Source organism: Trachymyrmex cornetzi, unplaced genomic scaffold (genome assembly GCF_001594075.2).
Source record: "Trachymyrmex cornetzi isolate Tcor2-1 unplaced genomic scaffold, Tcor1.1 scaffold45, whole genome shotgun sequence".
Taxonomy (NCBI): domain Eukaryota; kingdom Metazoa; phylum Arthropoda; class Insecta; order Hymenoptera; family Formicidae; genus Trachymyrmex; species Trachymyrmex cornetzi.
This window is the reverse complement of record NW_017299289.1, coordinates 403,880-414,372: the sequence shown is the minus strand read 5'-3', so window position 1 is coordinate 414,372 and position 10,493 is coordinate 403,880. Positions and strand designations below refer to the sequence as shown.

The following is a 10,493-nucleotide window of genomic DNA, read 5'->3' as shown; positions in this document are numbered from 1 at the left end:
AAAAAATTCGAAGTGACCTTGCCCTGACCTTGACAACGCCACCCAAGGTCAAACCAATGATACCATTTTATGTCCCCCTCGAAGTCATAAAACATTTGTTTGAAACATTTTTCTCTAAAATGCACTATTCAAGAGAAATTTGAGGTTGTCATTTAAAATGGGACACCGTGTATATGCATTATATTATAAAGAATTGTTTAATTAGTCTTATAATTTAAATTTAATAATTATAACAATATAATATTAAGGATTTATAAATATAAATATTATGAGAATATACGTATCTTGATTTCTTGTAAATACATACGTGGTGAACGTTGGTGCTGTAAGAGTAAAAGGCACTTATCATGGTATTTCAGTAACGAGGCAATGTAATCGCCCACAATATCAGAAAACATTTCTAGTGGAGTCAAATTAGATTTTGGCTTCGGAAAAAGTCTCCGATCGATGATCTCTTTTGGCACTTATTAAGGAAAGTGTGTAGAATAACATATCAAAATGCATCCGCGAGATAGTGGGTGCTACTTTTTTTTATTTAACAATTTAGGTGCACAAATATGGTTTTTTGCAAATAACTTTTTAAATTCAATTTCTATCAAAAAAGTAATAATGCCATTCGAAAGAACGGGAAATTTCACGTAAGAAACGCATATGACATTTGTTTTTCTCAATTGAAATTGAACGAACAGTAATTTGTTAATTAAGGGTCCGCGCACAAAGATGGTAGCAACTGAGTCGTAGTCGTAAGTCGTTGTCGTAGGTCAACACACAAGGATTTTACGTATGTCGTTTACGTATATCCTATTGCGTCAGTTGACGCAAACAACTGGCGCAATAGGATATACGTAAACGACATACGTAAAATCCTTGTGTGTTGACCTACGACAACGACTTACGACTACGACTCAGTTGCGACCATCTTTGTGGCGGAACCTAACGCGGTAATTCTCGCTGCGTCGAGCACTCGCTGCGCTCGACAGTCGGCCCGTGCGAGCGCGCGCGCCGCACATAAGTGGCTGTAACTTTTAATAGAACGAAAAAATGACATGAAACCATTTGGATGTTAAAAAGGGTTAATTTTTGAAAGTATTACATGTATTCAAGTATTTTTTTGAACGTTGTAAGTATTATATATATCACCTTGAAATGAAGTGTACGGATTTGTGATTATTTCGTAAAATTCGATGAAATGATTGAAATGTGATAAAAAGTAGGCAAAAAAAATAAACAAATACATGGATATTATATCTAAAGGGATTATCTAAAATACGTATTTTGGCAAAAAAATTAGAAAAATTTATTTTACAAAATCTAAGCCTTCAAAGTTGGTAAATTTTCATAAATTGCATTTTTCTATTTTGTGTTCCTCACTTAGATCGTTAATAACAAAGTCTTAAAAAATTATATTGACACTTTATAGGTGGTAAATTTAAAGCTTATGATGTGTACTTTAAGATACAATGGTTTGTTTTGTGATAATGTGTTTTTTGTATTTTTTTTAAAGATAAATCAAAGAAAAAAAATTTTTAGCGAAAAAAGTTTGAAAATTTGAGTATAAATAAAGTGCTGTAAATGAAAAAAAAAATTTTTTTTAACACTCGCTGAGGTGGTTGCTATAACATAAGTCTTGAAGAATACACCTTATTCTGATTTTTTTTTTCAATTTAATAACAATTTCGATCCGGGGTAATATTTCATTAATATTTTTTCATATTAAAAATATAATACATAATAAGATACACTAATGTATTTTATGCACATGTATTGAAGAATTTGTATAAATGGACAATTTCGACTTCCAAAAAACTTGCTTCATTTGCTATGAGGACTTAGAATTTCACCCAACAGCAGAAGTGAAAGCAAGAGGATTACAGAAGTTTAGCTCTATATCTGCTAACCGAAATGATGGATTTCTCGGATTGTTGGAAAATCTACAATCAGTACAAATTCATGAAAGATGCAGATTAAATTACGTTAATAAAAAAGTTACCGACAACTGTAAAAAAATCAAGTTCGGAATCTTCGACAAGCCCAGTAAAGAAAAAATTAAGACAAAGCGATTGTTTTATGTGGAATGATTCGTGTTTTATATGTGGAGAAGAGGTCAACGAAGAAAAACAATTGAAAAGAAATATTTCTAAACGTAGAATAATAAGGCTTGTTTCTTCTTCAGATTTTAAAACCAGTATTATGACAATGATTGAAAATCGAAGAGATAATTATAATCGTGACATTCACAGACGAATATCAGCTATTCCTGATTTATTCGCAGTTAAGGCCAAATACCACAATGACTGTTATGACAAACTGAGGAAGCTTTCAGGTAATAAATAAATATTATGTTACACGTTTTGTTATTTGCGTATGATGAAGTTATGTATTATTTAAAAATTGCGTTATGTACATTTAAAAATCTACAATATTTATTACACATTGTGCAGGTCTAACTAAAATGGGACGACCTACCACACAGGTAGACGAAGCGATGGAAGTGATTTACAATTTTATGGAGAACAGTGATGACTGCCAATTCACTTTTAGTGAATTGAAAGCTACTTTACAAGAACACATTCCAAACGATAAAACCATAAAGTATAGATTAGAAGAACATTATGGAAACGATGTTATCATATCTACAAAGTCAACATCTCAAACATTAGTTTGTCTTCGTCGTTCCCATTATGACATTTTATCAGAGATGTATAAGCCAAATGCAGTTGCAGGTAATCAAGAAGAACAAAAATTGAATGCTTTGAAAGTTGCGGCAGATATAATAAGGTCCGATATACGCTTCCGAGCAATATCCAGCATCTGATAAAATGTTTGACAACTTGGATGCTTACATTCCTGAATCGTTAAAAATATTTTTAGAAGAAGTAATTTTAAAATGCAAAAAAACTAATTCCAGCTCTCATAAAATAAAATGTACATCAATAGGTCATGCAATTGTATGTGCAGTGCGTCCAAGATCATTTTTATCGTCATTACATGTCGGACTTGCTGTAACGTTTCATCGGAAATTTGGATCCAAACGAATAATAGATATTTGCAGTAATTTAGGTTTTTGTTCGTCGTATAAAGAAGCTCAATTGTCCGAAGTATCTGCAGCATTACAAACCGAAATTCAAATAAAGCCTGGAACATTTGTTCAATTTGTTTGCGACAATGCAGATTTTAATGTTGACACTCTTGATGAAAAAGGTACTTTTCACTACATGGGTTCCATTGAAATTATTATATCAGCAAGTGGAGTGAAAGCTCAAGAACTAATACAACGATTGAAATCTGTACCAACTGAAGCAGAAATAAATGAAATTGCAAGCATTCCGTTGCAAATTTATGAGAATTTCAATAGTAGTGGCTTAAAAAAAATTCAGGTAAAAATTGAAAAAGATACAAAGTTTGAGAGTAATTACATAACAAAAACCAATTTGTTGTGGATATTTGGTAAATATAATTTTAAAGACAAATTTACTGGATGGAATGGTTTCATGAAATTATTAACAAGAGATGAAGAATTTAACACATTTAAAATAGTATTCTTACCATTCATAAACGCAACTCCCACTGATTATAATACAATATATACGGCACTACTTCATACACTCCAAGAAGCGGAAAAATTTAATTTAAGAACGGCTATAGTGTTACTATGGACCAACCTCTATACATCAAATCTCGTGACATCGTAGCTGCAACTAACTTATCGGATACCACTCAAGTTGTTGTAAGACTTGGTGGTTTTCATACGATTCTATCTTTCCTGGGATGCATCGGGTATATTATGGCTGGTAGTGGAATCAAAGAGGCTCTAAACACGATATATGCTGAAAAAACTGTCGACACTATACTCTCCGGACATGCGTATGCTAGAGCAGTACGAGCACATACTTTGCTCGAAGTTGCTTTATATACATTAATTTTCAAACAGCTTGAAGAAGAGGAACCTGAATTCAAATAGTTACAGAAAGATGTTGCTCTTATGTCAATTTTATCCAATTTATCGCTAGAAAATGTAAACGTACATCAATTGCAAACGAATGACAAATGTCAGAAGTTGATTCTAATCATTGAAAACAAATTACACGAATTAGAAAATAAAAACAAATTAGCAAAATTGTGGATAAATTACCTAAGAATGGTATCGATTTTAAAAGAGTTTATTTCTGCTGAAAGAATGGGTGACTGGATATTACATTTAAATACGATAAAAGTGATGATTCCTTTCTTCCATGCAGCTGGTCACTTTCCTTATGCAAAATCCGCACAATTATACTTGCAAGATATGCTAAATTTACCCAACATAATGGACCAGACAGAATTTATACAGTTTACTTCAGAAGGTTTTTTTACGGCGAGAAGGTTAAATAAATTTTTTGCAGGTATTCACTCCGATCAAACGATTGAACAGACCTTGATGAAATCGATGAGTGTCGAAGGTGGCCCATTCAAGAGAGGAGTTTCTGACAGCGTCGTTTTCAAGTGGATTAAGGGAGTTCCGGGTACCAAAGATGTTCTTGAGGGCATCGAAAAATTTTGCAATGTCAGTTTCAATAAAAAGTCACCAACACGATGATGCCAGTGACGCTAGAATGACAAGAGATCATGCGGTTATCGAAAAGTTAGTGTTATGGCTTGAGTCTCATAACCCATTCACTACTTCTGATGTTTTTATATCAATTGCCACAGGTGTTTCCGGAGATGAAGGAATAAATTGTTGCGATGCCTTCCAAGTTGGTTTGAATGCAATGCAGAAGGTAGATGGAGACAATTTTAAAGATATAAAATTAAAAAGAAGTGATAAATGTGTCTCATTATTAGCCGTCAACTCAAAATTAGTAATTAACAAAGAAGTTGTTCCCATTGATCCACTCTTACTCTTTCAAAGGATTTCTATTATAAAAAATTCTGATAAAGAACTTGAAGAGTTTTTGCAATACGAATTAGCACCTTTTCCTTTGTCATTATTCGATGAATCAGGTATGCGAAAAAATGTAAAATCTCAGTTATATAGTATATTCACATCATCGACTATTGATTTGCATACTCTCAATGATGTAACATATGTGATTGACGGAGGAATGTTACTACATCGAGTACCATGGAAAGTAAATGAAAAGTTTAGCAGTATTTGCAATAGCTACATCCTGTATCTACGAAGAAATTATGGAAATAATGCAATTGTAGTTTTTGATGGTTATAGTCCGAACAGCATCAAATCAGCTGAAAGAATTCGTCGAAGTCGCAAACAAAAATGCTCAGATATTTTTTTCAATGAAGATATGCCGCTCAGTTACACAAGACAAATTTCTCTCCAACCAAAATAACAAAATGTCGTTCATAACATTATTAACAAATACATTGAAAGATGATAACATCTCTGTAACTCAAGCACCTGACGATGCAGATACTTTAATTGTTCAGACTGCGCTTAGTTTAACGAATTCAAAGCCGGTTATAGTTTCAGAAGATATTGACGTACTTGTTATTTTGTCTGCACTATGTCCTCACAACAGAGAAGTATATTTCTTAAAACCAGGAATAGGAAAAATCGAAAGAAGTATTTACCTTTCAACTGTTGCGTTGAAATCGTATCCACATTCCAAAAATTTCATTCTCTTTTTACATGCATTCAGCGGATGCGATACGTCTTCAGCCTTTTACAACCATGAAAAAAATACATTTATAAAAAAATTTGAACCTAATGAAGAATTACAAGTGATGGCGGAAAAATTTTACAATGAAAATAGCTGCATCGAGGAAATTTTTGAAGCTGGTGTTAAGTGCACATTGGCATTATACGGCGCTTCGAAATCGGAAACAGATTTAAACGAATATCGATATAAATGTTTTGTAAGAGGTGTTTCGAAGCGAAGAAAAATGACCCTTGCATTTTTATCACCTACTAACAACGCAGCACTGCAACATTTTAAACGAGTATTCCTGCAAGTGCAATAGTGGTTAGGTCATCATTTAGTACCACAAGAATGGGGATGGATGAAAAAAGATTTTTTGTACCCTGTAACCATGACCGAAACTCCAGCTCCCGAAAAACTACTACAAACTTTATTTTGCAGCTGCAAAAGTGGATGCGAAAATAATTGTGGCTGTAGAAAAACCGGTTTATACTGCAGCACTGCTTGTTTAAATTGCAGTGGAGTTGACTGTTTTAACACTCCTCAAATATCTGACCTGGCTGAAAATGCAGAAGTTTTAGAAATGCCATCGGAAATTATGGACATTTCAGAACGCCCAGCACAATATCAAGAAGTCCAATAACCAAAGATTTTTCATATTAAATTCTTACGTTCTGATACATTGTAATCTATACTATTTTAATAAATACGTCAAAAATATTATAACTCATTTTATTTTGTCTCAAACAAACGAAAAAAACAATTTATTTGGTTAATTTTGCAATATTTCATATTTCCGTCGGCCATTTTGAATCCACCATTTTGAATTTCTAAAATCTGACATCGAATTCGTATTCAGCATACTCGAAAACCCCTAGGAAATTATTTTCAAAATTTTTCAACGGTTTATACTCGATATATTTCATTTTACAACTAATTTTACATTTATTTGTTGTTATTAAATAAATAAACAATTAGCACCCAATTTCAAGAGGATGCATTTTTTCTTGACACTATTTACAAGCGATTCCAAAAGGTTTCATTAAAAAATATGGATCGGAGACTTTTTCCGAAGTTAAAGCCTTATTTGATCTAATTTGACTCCACTATTGCACCATAGTTGTATATTGCAACGGTCTAATTCTTGTGTATACATGGTATATAGGTTTATCTTACGCTACACTCAGATTGTCACTGGCAATGATACCTTTTCCCATATCTACAAAAAATGCATAAATGGAACTAAATAAGAACAATGTATTAACACATCTAAATTGAATATATTGCAAGGATAAATGCAATAGATTTAAATAAAATAAATAAATAATCACGAGATCAGAATTTTACATAGAGACACACAAATTTGTTAATTCTCATTGATAAGCATATTTAACTATAGAAAATTTTATGTGTATTAGACAATTTCTCATTCTAATTATTGATTATACAATAACAATTATATAATTATTTTATTATTATAATTACGTATACCAATACTAAAATTAATTGCATAGAAATTAATATAGACAAATATGAATCTATATAATATCATACCCGATAAAAAATTTTTTATGTATGAATATGTATAAATATACATAACACACAAATATTCATAAACATGTATAATTATATATGAAATATGTCCATACATGTTTATATACATCCTTCTTTCTTTTGTAAAATTACTTTTTAGTGTAATAGAAATAATAATAGTAATGTGTGAAAACATTAAAAATAATTAAAAATGTAATTTTCGCACTATTTGTTTTAGAAAAAATCAAGTTTGAAGAAATGTAAAAAAATTACGTATAATTATACATAAAATTATGCATAATTATATATGAGCAATTTTTTTACATTTTTCCAAACTTGTTTTTTTCTAAAACAAAAACAATGCGAAAATTATCCCTTTAATTATTTTTTATGTTTCACATTACTATTATTATTTCTATTACACTAAAAAGTAATTCTACAAAAAAAAGAAGGATGTATGAATATGTATGGACATATTTCATATATAATTATACATGTTTATGAATATTTATGTGTGTTTATGTATGTTTATGCATATTTATACATATTCATGCATAAGAAATTTTTTACCGGGTAGTAATTGTAATACATTTCCAAAGTTAAAATCTTCTGCTGAACACAGCTAATCACTGTTCGTATTATGCCTCCATGATTTAGAAATTAATTCCAAATTGGATAAAATTTCAGTAATATTGCACCACAAAATATTAATTAGATATATTTTTCATAAGACATTTGTTACAAAAAAAGTAATAATTTTATGAAAAATATGAAAATTTAAAAATACGATAAAACATCAATTAATGCTTTCCAATTAATCTTTTTTACGAATCATTTTGTATTTTTAGATTCGATTTATGTCGACTATAATATTAATAATTGGCAACAAAGATGTTTTCTTATTTAAAAAACAATGATAAACGACGAGATATCCTCCTTTTCCTTGCACAGAGAAAGATTCAATATCAACTTCACGACGCGAAACAGATCAATATTTATAATCGATTTTTACATTTAAGACTGTCTTAAATACAGTCTTAAAATGCCATAAGTCAATCCGAGGACTGTATTAGCATCTTAAGACATTGGCTTAAGACATTAAGGCAGCATCAAGCTGCTCCTCGCCCTGATGAAGTGGACTGCAAGGTTCACGAAACATTGGCATTCTAAGAATGGATTTGGACACGAAGAAAACCCGCGAAACGCGCGCATAATCTTTATATAGAAAGCACCCGTGAAAGCCTTAAGAATATTATCTTGAGACATTATTTAAGACAGTTTTAAAATAAGAATGGACTATAGGCCGGTATTCATAGTTGAGTCTTATTTCAAGACCGTCTTACCCCGGATCTACAATAGGTGTTTTAGGCTGGTATTCATAGTCGATTATTTCAAGACCATCTCAAGTAATATCTTAAGACGCTAATGCAGCCTTCTGATTGGTTCATGACTTCTTAAGACCGTACTTAAGACGATCTTGAATATAAGATCTGACTATGAATACTGGGCTTAAGCCTTAAGCCGTAAGAAATTGACCAATTACAGTCGAACCCGAGAAGAATAATCAACTGTAATTCGTCCATTTCTTATGGCTTAAGGCTTAAAACCCTATTGTAGATCCAGACTTAAGTAATGTCTTAAGACTCTAATGCAGCCTTCTGATTGGTTCGTGACTTCTTAAGACCGTACTTAAGACGGTCTTGAATATAAGATCTGACTATGAATACCGGCCTATGGCTGGTATTCATAGTCGAGTCTCAAGTAATATCTTAAGACGCTAATGCAGCCTTCTGATTGGTTCGTGACTTCTTAAGACCGTACTTAAGACGGTCTTGAATATAAGATCTGACTATGAATATCGGCCTATGAATACTGTCCCATGTTTCGTGTTTCACAGTTGATAGTCCCTTCAATAGATGACGCGCAGCAAAAGTAGGCGTAGTTTGGCCGAATTGCACACACCATGTAAAGGCCCGTCTACAATACACGGAGTAAGAAGTAAGAGTGAGAAATTGACTAATCACAGTCGATTATTCTTCTCACATTCGACTGTGATTGGTCAATTTCTTACTCTTACTTCTTACTCCATGTATTGTAGACGGGCCTTAAGGCGTCGTCTACAATAGAAACCAAAATATTTTTACAGTTTTATTTTATAGGCATATAACTAATGTAAATATACTTTAATACAATATACCTTTCGAAATGTTATTTATTTGACTTATCCTTCCACATGGATTTATCCTTCCACAATGGTTTTAAGCCTCGCTTAAAATCAAAGTAACGTTGGTGCAATCAGGCCTTATAAGTCAAATAAATAACATTTCGAAAGGTATATTGTATTAAAGTATATTTACATTAGTTATATGCCTATAAAATAAAACTGTAAAAATATTTTGGTTTCTACCAGAATCGAACCCAAGACCTCTGGCATTGGTAAGTTCACTATCTGTCATGCCAGGTTCGCGCTCATATATGTCGCTGTGAAATTTGTAATTTATTTTGTTTGTCAGCAGTAAATTTTGGAAAATATAAATATGCTTTGTAGACTGCGAATATAATAAAATTTTTTATTATTTTCTAACAGTTTGTGCTATCATAATGCTTTATTAGAAGAGTTCGGTTGAGGAAAACCTTGTCGTTTGTCATTTTATACTGTACATTACTATATTACGATTTTTTTAATATATAAAATGTACCTAATCATGGTTATACTCCTGGTAGCAAGCTGACGTCAAAAAGACGTCATTTGACGTCAAAACGACGTCAAAATGACGTAGCTTGCTACCTGGGACGGAATCAAATTAAACCTAAAGTAATTTTAAAAACCTTTCTCTAATTATAGTATATCTTAGTTATAGTATAATAATAAATCTTTTATATTTTATACAATAATTTCACATTCTTTTTTCTCAACGATTACTTTTTTTCAGAATATTTTTTTTTGGAGGGAAGGCGAACCGTTGCATTATTTTTTCATACAGTGTCATCTGTAGAGTACAGTCATACATTTTTTATAAAAAATAGTTAAAAATTGAAAAATTGTGGTTTTTAACTAAAAAACTCATTTTTCAAACATTTTTCCTTTCGCGATTTTTTTTATTATTACAATTAAAATCTTTACAAAGTTACTGTACTTTTATTTTCTACAATTTTTAAAGTACAATGTTCAGCAATTTTCTTTATTACAAAAAATGAAAATTGCAGAAAATATGACAACCGGTTAAATAATTTTCATTACATATAAATGATTATGATTATGATTTTTATTAATTAAACGTTCTCATTTGATCTTGATTATTCACTTTAATTGTCGGCAGTAGA

At 31.3% G+C, this 10,493-nt stretch overlaps 1 pseudogene; it reads right to left on the bottom strand.

The window, feature by feature from the left end:
• LOC108764705 (syntaxin-19-like) overlaps window positions 1-9,625 on the bottom strand; it is a 10,732-nt pseudogene extending 1,107 nt beyond the window's left edge.
• Window positions 9,626-10,493: the final 868 nt, after the last annotated feature.